Source organism: Dreissena polymorpha, chromosome 1 (assembly GCF_020536995.1).
Source record: "Dreissena polymorpha isolate Duluth1 chromosome 1, UMN_Dpol_1.0, whole genome shotgun sequence".
Taxonomy (NCBI): Eukaryota; Metazoa; Mollusca; class Bivalvia; order Myida; family Dreissenidae; genus Dreissena; species Dreissena polymorpha.
The window spans coordinates 94,439,166-94,454,051 of NC_068355.1; the positions used below are offsets into that span (position 1 = coordinate 94,439,166).

At 32.7% G+C, this 14,886-nt stretch overlaps 2 protein-coding genes across 3 annotated transcripts in view; one reads left to right on the top strand and one right to left on the bottom strand.

Moving 5' to 3' along the window:
• The window catches only part of LOC127841132 (uncharacterized), a 322,925-nt gene that overhangs the window by 158,030 nt on the left and 150,009 nt on the right, over positions 1-14,886 (top strand). The window lies entirely within an intron of this gene.
• LOC127841163 (uncharacterized) overlaps positions 1-14,886 on the bottom strand; it is a 43,393-nt gene that overhangs the window by 23,144 nt on the left and 5,363 nt on the right. The window lies entirely within an intron of this gene.

The following is a 14,886-nucleotide window of genomic DNA, read 5'->3' on the forward strand; positions in this document are numbered from 1 at the left end:
GAAAATGGCGGACAAGTCGTTGCTAACGAGTGCGCCCGATTAATCGATCGCTGATTGGTGGATCAATTCTAGTGGGCGGAGCGATCATAGATAAGGCGTCATGTCAATTGCAGTGATGATTAGATGAACGAAGAAGTTGTTTATCACATGTTAAATACTTATAATTAATAAAGGACATAATTACATTGACTTGTTATATTGTGTTGCAATTGTTTTTGCAATAGGCTTTACAGTTAACATACCCTGGATACAATTTTACTTTTAGTAGATTAACTGCTATTGAAAGATGAAACCCTTTAACAGGGTGTATATTTTAACAAATTTACTTTGGGCTAGTAATTTTGCTGCTGGGCTACTTGTCTTTACCATTCAAGTAGCCCAAATGGCTAGTGGATAAAATGAACTATCGTGAAGACTGAAATAATATTATTAGGTTAACTGCTATTTTATTATTTGAGAACTTTGTCAAATATTGAAGTAGATTAATTAGTTTCATTTAATTCTTAGAATTTTACATTATGGCAATTACTTATTTATTCATGTTAGATGGGATAATTAATTTAATAAAATAGTATGGTTTAATTGATAAGAAAACCTTAATTAAAAAAAGGAAATTTAATCTGGTTGGAAGCGTGCTATTAATGGGTATTACAATCAAGCATTCACACACCTGACAAGGCTTTATCAAAGTGTCAACACAGATAAACAAAGACGGTGTCGTCCCGATTGTCCCACATTTAGAAATTCAATACACCGTACAAATAGGTGTGAAGAGGCGTAAGATGGGTAATACAAATGTAAAAAATATCATGTCTAGGATTTATTATGATTAACTACGATCAAAGTATAAAACGATAATTATCTATTGTTTGTCTGCTGTAACATAAATACAATTTAAATTTAAAAAAAATAAGATAAATAAAAACTGTTATTTTATATAATTAAATAACAGTTGAACATCTCAAACATGCATTAATATATATCCATGCATTATCAATAAATTAACCTAACTTCACTTTTTTCAAAATTCCACATTATTTATTTACTAATAAACACGAAGGGATGAGCATTTTGCTTGACGGATTCAGATTTGTATTTTAATATGAATACTTGTATACTCATTGATCTTATAACAGTGTTACTTATAACTAAGTAGTGTTAGTATGCCATTCGAATTAAAGTATACAGAATCTTTATTCAGAGGGGAGATTAAATAACGGATTGAATGATTGATGCTTTGAATCGAAATATTAAGATTAAATGGAGATTGTTAAATAAACAAATTACCTGAGATTGTTTGATTTTTTAATACATTCATATTTCATTTTTATAGGTATTAAATCGATTGGTGATTAAATATAAAATGTTAATAAAGTGTGTCTATATTCCCTCTATTGGAAGAAAATAAAAATAAAATATTTATCGAGAAACACTTTTGTGTTCATGTTTTGTTAATTTAATCAAATAAATACACGAAATAAATACCCCTTTTCAAGCCCCAGATATGCGACTTACCTGTATGTTCCGTTATCGATATTTTACTCTTAAAATAAAAATGTGGGACAATCGGGAGTAAACCACAAAGACTTCAGTTACACACATTGACAAATAATTATGTTGGGCTGGGCAATTCTAAGACCTGGTATTGTATTAAAAAATTCAATTGTTGTTCATCTGATATTTTGATTATTATTTTTATTTAACTGCCTATAAACAAAAGTGTTTCATTAAAAAAATTATTATTTTTATTCTTATTATCCATTAAGTTGTTGGATTTTCTCTCATTGAAGGATTAGTGATAGAAGTTGTGTTTTGTAATGTTGTGTATTGAAACATATTTTAGTCTGCAATTATCAGTATTCTTTTCAAAGCCAGTATCAAATTCACACCATTTTATGTTATAATTTTTTTAAATGGTACTTATACAACAATACCTCATGATTTATTAAATCTACTTTAATACCGCTAGTATGCTCCTCTTAAAAATGTTTTGAAATGTAATGTACTTTTTACAAAAATTGTACTCAATTCAAGTCCTCTTCAATCATACAGTATGTTAACTCATTCCATACTACAGCCTTATCTCTAAGCAACCCCAATCAGTAATAGCCTTATCTACCATTAGATAATCAGTACCCTCATCAGCTCTAAATGTCTGACAGATTATCTGTTTATTGATACCTTTATGGGTGTGAAAAAGGTTGTTTTTTAGGTGTTGTTACTTTGTTGACTGATTATGTGACAAATATTTTATTATTATATTTCCCATTTAAAAATAAATATAGTAATTTTATAAAAATTTCGAAATCTTGCATAACTTATCAAATAAAACAATTAGATTATTTCCAAATAATGTATCCAATACCATTATTATTTATTTATACACTTTTTAAAAATATAAACTGTTTTAATGAATAAAATCAATCTTAAATAAAACATAAACACATAATAAATTATTTAATGACATAAAAACAATAATAAGATATTGTTAATAATAAGATATTGTTAATAACAAAAACAAACATCAATAGATAAAAAGCACAGTTATGTTTCAATTGCAAGTAATTTTATGAAAAAAAGAAAGAAATTCTGAGAACATCTTAATATGCTTTTATTAGAACTTCATAAAAATAAAAAAGAATACAAATAACTATCCTTAGAAAACAGATATTTGTAATTACTAAATCCTAAACAAACAGCAAAAGATCAAAAAAAATTGTCCAGGAGCAGGGGTGAATTGTCTAGGGGGTGAATTGTCTCCTCGGGGTGAATTGACATGACGCCTTATCAGTGATAGCTCCGCCCACTTAATCACGTGGCTTAGCGGGAAGAAAACCTAGACAAGCTTTCACCAAAATGGCTTCTTTGCCTAATATATATATATATAGACTGCATATAGATTTACGCGATATTCCGGATGATTTTATGGACTTGTTTAACCGCATATTACACTTGTAAAGGGGTTGATGCAATTTAGTTATTCTGCAAATGCAAAAAAAATATACGATTAAAGAGAACATCAGCTATTTATAACGGGTAAATCGGTACATTATAACACGCTCCCAAACACTTGCACGCTTACCGAAATCGAATCCGTTATTACGTGTAATGGTGGAATTTGCAATAAATTAACACTTCACCGGTATTTACCCGTGTTATTAAAAAAAAAATTACCGAAACATTCCCCCCTACCCGTGTATTTGACACGAAATAGCGCTTTATAACTGGGAATTTGGTGAAGTTTTTATGCGCTTTCTGACGCCGGGTGGGTACCTCAATCCCACATGTTATTGTGTATAAAAGTGATATTAATCATATTAAACATTGCTTATGGGACATTTATCAATCACTATAATTTAAAGCGCAAAAACAACACAGTAAGTTTGGACATTGTCTGATATAAAATTAGTGTGTACGAAATGGAATACGGTCAGGCTATTATAAATTAATAAGGCTACCAATATCAGACGCTCGCGCAGGTACCGACTTCCCCGAAGTTACCTCATTTATTGGTTAACTAATATCAGTAATAATAACTCTTTTACAATAGCATTTATCGATACGTCTTTATTAAAATAATAACAAAATGGTTTTCACTTGTTTCTGACACACACAGAAACGCGATTTTTAACGGGGATTTCGTAGTAAAGTTACACGAATTGGGTACCAAAATTCTCAATTATTTTACATGCACACGTGACATAATACATACTTAATAATGCTTAGTTATTGCTTATATGACATTTCAAGATTGTGAAATAAATTAATGTTCTATAAAGGGGATCTCGGTAAATCTTGAAGCTTCCACTCGCTCTTGTCAAGACCGCATTGCCTCGTTGGAAATTTCCGCTTTGGAAACGAAATAAATTCAATGTCACCAACTAATCTGTCAGGATATCGATTGTCCGAGTTACATAATCCCGATTGACACCGTTTAACCATTTTTAATCGTTTTTTTAAAGAGGAAAACAAAAGAAACTTGTTGGAATAAAAGTGAACCTAAACATGTAGCTTGTCTAGAAAATGGCGGACAGGTCGTTGCTAACGAGTGCGCCCGATTAATCGATCGCTGATTGGTGGATCAATTCTAGTGGGCGGAGCGATCATAGATAAGGCGTCATGTCAATTGTCTTGGGGGTGAATTGTCTCGCTTCCGGGGGGAAGATCAAGGGCAATAGTTTCACAAGGCCTTTTCTTTGGTTTTATTTTCAATGCATGTTGCCTTAGCGCTATGTTATGACACTGACACAAATAGGCGTTCTTGTGTCACTTTCTGTTTTGATGAAATGCATTTGACTGTTTGCTGCCTTTCGGAACTTGAAATTTGGGCAAAAATATATCCCCTGCCCCCTTAACCCTTTGCATGCTGGGAAATTTGTCGTCTGCTAAAATGTGGTCTGCTGAATTTCTAAAATTAGCATTTTCTTTGATTTTTTTTCAAAGAATACTATCAGAATAGCAAACAGTTTGGATCCCGATGAGACGCCACGTTTTGTATAGGCCTTTAAAATTCGGTTCCCGCACTGAAAGGGTTAATGAATGTTATCCTCTTTTATAATTGATTTTTTTGTTGTTGGTATTGAATGTATTTACTACAACCAAAATTTTGTTGGTCAAATGTTGAAAAAAATCCATTAATTGAACAATGATGAAATTATTCACATACTTAAGTGTTGTTACAGTACTGTAGATTTCGTCTGTGTGGTTAATCAAGTGTATCTACTGTCGATTATTTTTAATTTATTGAACATCATTTTTTCACACCTGAGGATGTTGACGTCTGCTGCATCTTTTAGGCTTGAAAGCCACAGGTTGTGAACAAATGTGTGCATGTGTGCATATATTTTATTTCTTAGTTCCTTCCTCACCTGAATAATTACATGACAGTGTGTGATGATGAATATGTATTATCATGCTTATGACAATGTGTTGACCTGGAGCTCCTGCAGTTAAGACTCAAAATGTGGGAAGAATTTTCAATATTAAGAGCTTAATTCTATGCATTAATCTCTGACTCACTGAAAAACATATTTTAAAGTTGACATGGTCATGTGCCATGTGGATCAACCAGAGTACCTAATTTTAGCTCCACCTATATTGTATTGTTACCTCCGAAACAATTTACATGGACCCTGGTCCCAGAATGGAAATCGAATACTGGTTGCTGGTGTGACTATACCAAATTGGCCTTTATTATCAGGCGATCAATTACTTGTAAATGAAAATCTACGGTGGAAACTTTTTCGCATTATAATTATTATTAATATTTATTATTGTTACAGTTACATGTAAGTTGTGTCAATACCATCAGTGAATTCGTAGAAATATGGGATATTACGTAACCAAATGCATTGATGGTGTGCACATCACAATTTCAGCAAGAAAAGATTTTTCAGATACCAAATAGACAATTTTATGTGTTAAGTTTCTTTTTGATAAATTTATGCAGTTGTTTTTTACTTACAATATTATATCACCACTATTGAATGCCCATAATCTATGAGCTGTTAGTTTGTTAGTTTCCATTTTTATTTAATGTCATTTATTAATTTAAAAAATCCAAATAGTGCCTTATGCCCTCTTAAATACATGCATCCAGTCTTATCTTATTTTGTCACATTAGACCCCTAGAGAGCACAGTCACCCACGGTTTATTAGATTACAATCATTAATACAGTAACTGATAAGCTGAAGGACACACTCCACACAAATATCTTATTATCTCCAGGTCAAACAATCTTGAGATTTGAGGGTTTTTTATTAATTTTAAATGAAGACGAAATAAGTTGTTTTTTTTATTGAGGAAAACAAGTATTATAATAATTGTTTTAAACAATGTGTTGGCATGGTAAATCTATCAGTTGTATTTGATTTAATTATTGAGAACAATGGGCTAATGAATCTGCAGATTAATTTCAAAAAGACAATATTATCAGTTTTAAATACATAGTTTTATTTGTTTGTAATACTACTGGCAATCTTCTTAGTTTTTTACTACAAATCCTTACTTTTTGTTTATCCCTTTACCCCTTAGATACGTATTTTGATGCATTTGTAGTCACTTAGAAAGTTATATTTAATTCAAGACCTTTCTAACTAGATCCAAGTTTTAAAGGCTTCATTTCCAACCCTTAGATACTGATGAGCAGCAAACAGCATAAAACCTGAACAGCCTGCGTTTTATTCACAGGCTGTTCTGAAGTTATGCTGTTTGCACATAGCCACTTCCACTTTGCTTTTGTGTGGGAAAGGGTTAAACAAGTGTTATATTTTTATGCTTCCCGAAATAAAATTTTGGCGGAGCATATAGTGGCCAGTTTGTCCTTCCTTCCTTCTTTCCGTCACACTTTTGTTACAGTTTCTCATAGCGCCTTCAACACTTTACCGATCTCTTTCATATTTGGCATGTAGGTACCTTGCATGGACCTCTACCTTTTGATGAGGTTTGAGGTCACTGGGTTCAAGGTCAAGGTCACCGAGGCTAATAATAGATTTTCTGGCACGCTTTTGTTACAGTTTCTCATAGGGCCTTCACTACTTTACGGATCTCTTTCATAATTGGCATGTCTAAGGTACCTTGCATGTACCTCTACCTTTTGATGAGGTTTGAGGTCACTGGGTTCAAGGTCAAGGTCACAGAGGCCTAATAATAGATTTTCTGTCACGCTTTTGTTACAGTTTCTTATAGGGCCTTCACTACTTTACTGATCTCTTTCATATTTGGCATGTAGGTACCTTGCATGGACCTCTACCTTTTGATGAGGTTTGAGGTCACTGGGTTCAAGGTCAAGGTCACCGAGGCTAATAATAGATTTTCCGTCATGCTTTTGTTACAGTTTCTCATAGGGCCATCCGCCTTCACTACTTTACCGATCTCTTTCATATTTGGCATGTAGGTACCTTGCATGGACCTCTACCTTTTGATGAGTTTTTAGGTCACTGGGTTAAAGGTCAAGGTCACCGAGGCTAATTATATATTTTTCCGTCACACTTTTGTTACAGTTTTTCATAGCGCCTTCAATATTTTACTGATCTCTTACATATTTGGCATGTAGGTACCTTACATATATAGACCTCTACCTTTTGATGACGCTTGATGTCATTTGGGGTCAAGGTCACCGAGGCTAATAATAGATTTTTTTTAGGTGGTTATTAACACATAGATTGACAAAGCGCATCATCGGGGAGCATCCATCGCTTTCAACGATACTTATTGTTAGGAGTTTACTAAGGAGTTATAATGCTAGGGTTAAAAATGATTGAAAAAGTACCAAACAAATATTTGTGCAAATGGGGTGTCACTGGGCCAATTGTTGTCCTGCTCATTTGACACTTTACAGTAAAACTTGTTGTTCAATGTCATAAGTTGGCAGTCATTTAGTCCAGCCCAAAAAAGGGACCTTTTACACAATTCAATATTCAGTATCATAATTTAAGATTCAATGTGACAGACTTTCAATTGATTTAAGGGCTTCTAAATGCTCACACCTCACATCAAAGATGATAAACAGTCTCTGGAAAAACCACAATGGGATTTCAATCAGGCAACATTCATTTTAATTTGTTCCCAGCATTTCATAAGCACTTTTTATATTGATCATTAAATTGTTCATCATAATCCATAAATAAACATTTAAAATGTATTTACAATTTCTTTTGAACATTCTCTCCAAATGCTTTGTGACACTATTTCCAATATTCTATCAGAAATTGTGTTTTTGTTTTGTCTCTTTTTAATTCACCCTAGGGTGTGATGAAGATACAAAAAAGTATGTCAAGGGAAGCTCTGATTTTCTCATTAATTATTTCAAGATAAAAGAGTTGTACATTTCATGCAAATTAAATATGCTTCAAAACATTAAGGGTATTGCACATGCTTGATAATAGTTTCTTTGTGTCTCACATCACTGAAGCACAAGCTGCTATCTACTGTTGTGCAAATGTCAAATTATAATCTAACTTTCATTTTTACCTGAAGTATTTAGTACAAATACCATTTCATAATTATTTGATGAGTTGATAAAACTTTTTACCTGAGAAATGGGGTTATATTTTCAATAAGTTGCCAGTAGCAGACATGGGGTAATTATAATTGTTAATCTGTTATCATCATGATTATTAATTGATAACTTTTTCATTAATCATGGATTGATCATTAATTATAGCTTTTGTATTACTTAAATAATAATTTTATAGATTACCTCTACAAGAGGTCATTACTCATTATTATTTTATGATTATGATTACTTTTGACCAAAAAGCAGATTCAATTACAATTCATGAAGACAAATGACACATTAACAACATCAGACACTTGCCAACTTCTCATAAAGTTAATTACTCAAGTGGTGTAGATCTCTGATAGCTCTCGGTCCGAGGGGTATTTAAAGGGATTAAGTCTGAACAATAGTTCTTATTTGGAACTTGCCTACAACTGGTTTTTCCGCTAATTTACATGAGGTACAAATAAAATTGACCTAGATCCACGGGAATGCGTATTGTTATTCCCCCTACAGGTGAAAATGGAGGGGACTTATGGTTTTTGCTCTGTCTGTCAGTCAGTCAGTCTGTCAGTCACACTTTTCTGGATCCTGTGATAACTTTAAAAGTTCTTCATATTTTTTCATGAAACTTGAAAATATGGATAGATGGCAATATGGAGATTATGCACGTCACTTCATTTTGTTCCTACGTCAAGAATTCTGGTTGCGATGGCAACAAATAGATTAGAAATATTGCTGAAAATAGTGGATCCTGCGATAATTTTTAAAGTTCTACATATTTTTTCATGAAACTTGAAACATGGATAGAAGGCAACATGGAGATTATGCATGTCAATTCATTGTGTTCCAATGTCAATAATTCTGATTGGTATGGCAACAAATAGACTAGAAATATTGCTGAAAATGGTGGAGTTTCATCGGTATTGGACTTATATTGCTTGGAAATAGTCTTGTTCAAACTTAGTAAGTACGGTACCAGAATATTCATGTGACACTAGGGTCATAATGGTAAAAAGTTTATTGTACCTAACGATTAGTGGAGTTCCGAATACAGTCTATTGCATTGATGATCTGCATTTATGCAAAAAATAAGTGTTGGAGCTTAATTAGGTGTGGGAACAGTTAAGTAATCAGTCAAATAATTGATTTCATGAGAGTTTTTGTGAACCATGTTAACCCATGTATACAAGTTACATTTTGAAAAAGCAATTCATGCAACTTCTGCACCAGTGGAGAGACTCTGGCATTTTCTTTCCTTTCTGATAGAAGTTGAATGAATGACCGCACTTTTCAAATGCCCATGAACATCAAATGCAATAATCGTGCAGTACCATGCATCTTTCTTTTTTGTGCAAGGTAATAGGATAAGAATTAAGGCAGTCACGGTACTCTGTGGGACGGTATATCGTAATAGTCTCCTCTCAGTACGGTGCATGATACGCCTTCGAGTGCGTATGGTACGGTACAGCATTTTTCATATGCGCCAACGCGCCAAGTAAACTTTAAATGTTTGGATGTTGTAACAATACGCGGCAAGAAAGATTCCATTGGCGCAATCAATAAAATATGTGGCACAGTAATTGGATCAATGTTAACGGAAATTCTCCCAATATCATCTCATATCACATTTTTAAATGACAAATTTTGTAATCATGAATTTAAAATAAAATAACATTTTTTTACAATTAAAGAAATGAATGTATGTAGAGGTCTTTAAATAAAATTGAAAAAATGGTTTAAAATGGTTTGTATGTTGTTTCCATCTGACAATACGTATCCCGTTACGTATTGTAATGTACACACTGTACCGCGATACCTATAGTAATGAAGGGGAGCGTATCATGACACCCTTAATAAGAATAGGATTTTTTTTTATAGATGAACAGTGGTTGATAAAGGGTCTAGAAGCCCAAATATTATTAAATGCATGAATTAATACATTTGTAATCAATTTGATCACTTTGGTTGAGATTACCAATTAATAATATATCAATGAAAAAAACATTAATCATGTTAAAAAATAAGTTTTAATTAATTTCATTGATTTTTTTTCGAGTAATTGACCACATGTCTGCCCAGTTGCAACTGAGAGTAACATTCTTTTGTGACATAGACATTTTGCTTCACTTCATTATAAGAGCTATCACACTGCAGTTTATAAATTAACTGATAAGATAAGCTATTGGGGGACATCACCGACCCCAGTAGACAGATTATCTCCAGAGCCAATTAAATATGCAGGTTTTGTTTTTTGCTATAATTAGCACATGCTTAACAGTTACATGTATATGTTTCAATTGTACTTTCTCGTGGAAGCTGTCTAAGCCAGCTTTTTACCTTACCTGACCTTTGTAAGACAGACTGTCCAATAAAATTTCCTGCGGCTAGACACAAATAAAGACACTTCATTTATTCCATTGGCTGATTTGAGCGATATATATATATATATGGTATGTCAATAAAAGATTCTTATTGTGTTTTCAACAATATCATGAAAATATTATTTTTGATTATTTCACCATATTGACGTTGCCAAATGTGTAGGGAATGCTTGCAAAAAAATAATGATGTTATAATATATTATACATTTTGGGAAGTAATTTAAGTATTTCTTTGCATCAATAGAAAATAACATAAAATAATGACCACGTAAACATTAAAATTATTGAAATCCGAACAAGATGTAGCCTGGACATTAAACCCGGGGGGGGGGGGAGGGGGGGGGGGGGAGGGGGGGGGGGGGTTTGTTCCGCTGAGACTTGCGAAATGTGACCCATTTTTATACTGGATTTCTGATAAAGTACACCCATTTTGATACAAGATTTTTTTTTAAAGCATACCCATTTGTATACGATACCATTGAGAATGTGGAACCATTTCAATACAAGAAGTTTTATAAACTGGACCCATTTAAATACTAGAATTTGATAAAGTGGACACATTTCATACTTGAATTTTAATTTCTGTCATATCAATACAGTATACTTATTGAATTTGCTATGATATCTTTAACGCTACTGAAATTTACTTTTTGATACCCATTTATATGGTGTGCGGTAAAAATGCCATAGGTAAAAATGCCAGAGGTAAAAATGCCAGCGGTAAAAATGCCAGAGGTAAAGTGGTAAAAATGCCATAGGTAAAAATGCCAGACGTTATATAGTAAAACAGATTTTTGAGCAATATTTTTTAAGGATATTGAGTATTGTACGGAAACATTTTTTTTTTAATTCAACATGTTGTTAATGGTTGGGAATTTGTGTTTCTTTGATGAATCGGTCATTAAAGAAAACTTGTTAAATTCATTGTAAAAGGATATTGAGTATTGTACGGATACATTTTTTTAATTAAACATGTTGTTTGAGAATAATGTGTCAGTAATACATGTTATTTTATATTGTATTCTAAAGATTCACATGCTTTTTTTAAGAAATGAAAGATTCAAATGTGTCTTATTCATATTGTTTCTGTGTCTTAAATGTGTCTTATTTATATGTGACTACGTACTTATTTTTTGAAGAAATGAAAGATTCATATGTGTCATATTTGTATTTTATCCATGTCTTAAATGTGTCTTATTTAAGACTACAGGCTATACCGCCAGTGCGATGCAATAGATCTTATTTCTTAATCTCCACTTTCACACTTAGCGCTGTCTTTAATAAGGCTACCTCTATTTCAAGGACAGATTACTGAAAACTAAATAAAAAGTACAACGGTGATGTTGATCCATGTTGATGTTGATTCTAGCTAGATCATATTTAAGTAAATTATATTAGTTCGGAATTATACAATTGCGTATGCTATGCTTAGAATATATAGACATTTATTAACATTTATTAACTGTACTGATATCCACATCAAATAATGATTTTACCTGTATTATTTGCCATTAAACGCGTATTTGAAATAATAATGGTAAATAAAACGGATGCTTGCAATAATTGTCATTAACTTTTTCAAACGGTATAAATATAAGACAATGGTAGAGCGTTTTTTTAAGGTACACAACAATTTAGCAATAAATGAAATCAGTTATTTTGGCAGTAAATCCAATTTTTCCAGTACAGTAGCCAGGTGCCTGTGTATTGAGCTAATAAGATAGTGATCAACACAGCAGGTTGCTAATACACAGTGTAGACTTCCCCTGACTTTGATTCTAGCACAATAAATCCCAATATTATAAAATTAACAGAACAGAATAGCGAGTTTATTTGCGACATAAGCATATACAGCTAAACATCAAACTACCATAATAATAAATACACAATACACATGCATCAAAATAACACCAAAAATATGTTTATGCATTTTGTACAAATATATGACTTGTGAGAATGTTTGATGTAAGAGAAAGCTCTTTCTGTTTTAACAAAGTTAAGTGAATTTTTAAAATCCGCAATTGATAAAGAAAAAAATACAGTTAGATGTTATGTACAAAATTTTAGTTGTGGGGGGAAAATTTACTCTCTAAAAAATCTTTATATTATCTGCTCTAAGTTTAAATGCTGTAATTAGAAAGACGTATCAATACATGCCTCATTTAATAATCAATCTATTATGCATTTATATATAAGCAGATTTCTGATTTCAATAGTTTTATGGTTTCCCATATTTATGCCCCCTTCAAAGAAGAGGGGGTAGATTTTTTGTACATGTCGGTCGGTCCGTCCGTCCGTCCACCGAATGGTGATGTATATCATTTGATGTATATCAAAGTTATAATGGCAGACACAGTATGGTGCCAGATAAGAGATTAGCCCTCCCCAATTAAATCAACTTTTTATAATAATTTAAACATTTATAATTTGACTTCATTCTCATTCACAATCTTACTTTGTGTAAATTAGTATAAATAATGGTTTGTTTATTTTGTGTAGTTAAAATCATCGAAGAATGTGCTTAATTAAAAAAGTGCTTCAGTTTTATAAGTTAAGGAAAGTTTTAATAAATTGATCATTTAATATATGATTTAATTTATAAATTTAGTTTTGAAACAAGAGTCATTTAATAATTAAGATAAGAATTTAATTAATAATTTATAATTTTATTCCATTGATCAAGGAATATTAAATCTAAGAATTTAATTTAAAACAGGTGCTTGTTGATCAATTTATAATATAGGAAGATAATTTAATAAGGTGTCTTAGCTCAGGTAATATTAAATACCACACAATACCTGGAAATAAGACAGCATTTTGTCTTATTACCAGTTATTGTGTGGTGTAAATGGTGGATTGGTTGTTTATTGTCTTTCTGTGTTCATTTGCTGAAATATGACAATGAATTTATAAAAATGAAGCTCATTCTATTACAAGAAAAGGAATTTTGTATAATGGAAGAGTTTTTAAGTTACAATATTCATGTAACACACATAAATCCTATTTTAAAGGTAACTGGCCATCAACTGCAGTAGTCTGTTGTATCTTATGGAGAAATTGCCATTATTACATTATGCAGTAACAAGTCAACTAAACAGCCTGAATGTTGTTGGGTTAAAATGGTTAAAATGCTGATAGAAAGAAAAAGAATTCACATATGAAACATTATAAATTGCATGCTTATGTGCCTTCTTTATAAATTCCATGAGGCCTTTATATTTTATGCCCCCGGTAGGGTGGCATATAGCAGTTGAACTGTCAGTATGTCAGTCTGTCCGTCCGTCCGAAAAAAAATTAACGTTGGCCATAACTTTTGCAATATTGAAGATAGCAACTTGATATTTGTCATGCATGTGTATCTCATGAATCCGCACATTTTGAGTGGTGGAAGTTCAAGGTCAAGGTCATTCTTCAAAGTCAAAGGTCAAATTGCGGCACAGTAGGGGGCATTGTGTTTCTGATGAACACATCTCTTGTTTTATCTAAATTTAGAATAGCATATAATACATTTCATATTATTTGGTGTTCATCTGATATGCTCATTTTTATTTTCAGTTTGGCCATGCCCAGGAGGGAGTGACTGAGTTATGGGGTGCAGAAGAAGCACAAGCCATCTCGACATGATGAATCATCCCCAACAGCGCTTGAGGATGGTTTCTTGCTCGATGAGGATGAATCCATAACTGAGAACTGAGGATGATACTTCTCTCAACACTGCATTGTATGAAGACAAAGCAACTCAGTGTGGTTAGTCATCGTCAACAACAGAACCAGACTCAGCTGACGTTGGAGACTGTCAAGTTGAGATCACTGTGCCTATCAGGGTTGAGTGTTACAGTAACATACTGAACGAAGTGATCCAAAGCAATTTATTGTCAATACGCACGCTAGAGACCTGGACATTCGCTTTTTACATTCAGATCAAAGCATGGCAAAACATATTTAAGGATGAAAGTATGTGTTAATGAAGCAGGACACACTACTGAATATGTTCATGGTTAGGAAGTTGCCCAGAACCATTTTTTGTGGGAACAAATTTCTAGTGATTATCTTTTTGCCCTTTAGCTCACCTGAGCACAATGTGCTAATGGTGAGCTTTTTTGATCGCCTTTTGGCAGTCGTGGAGTGCGTGTTGTGTGGCGTCAACATTTGCCTTGTAAACAATCTTGAGGCCACATTAATTGTCCAAACTTCATGAAATTTGGTCAGAACATTTTTCCAAATGAAATCTTGGACAAGTTAAAAAATTGTTCCGGTTTATTGTCCGTCATCATGAAACTTGGTCAGAAGATTTGTCAAAATGATATCTTGGGCAAGTTCAAAAATGGTTCCGGTTGGTTCAAAAACATGGGCACCAGGGGGTGGGGCATTTTTCCTTATATGTCTATATATAGCTATAGAAAAACCTGGTATCCGGACAATCTCTCCTACAGACAATTGCTCCTACGCTAAATTTGATAAAGCGGACGGTCGCTCCTACGATGTTTTGACAGGGCGGACAG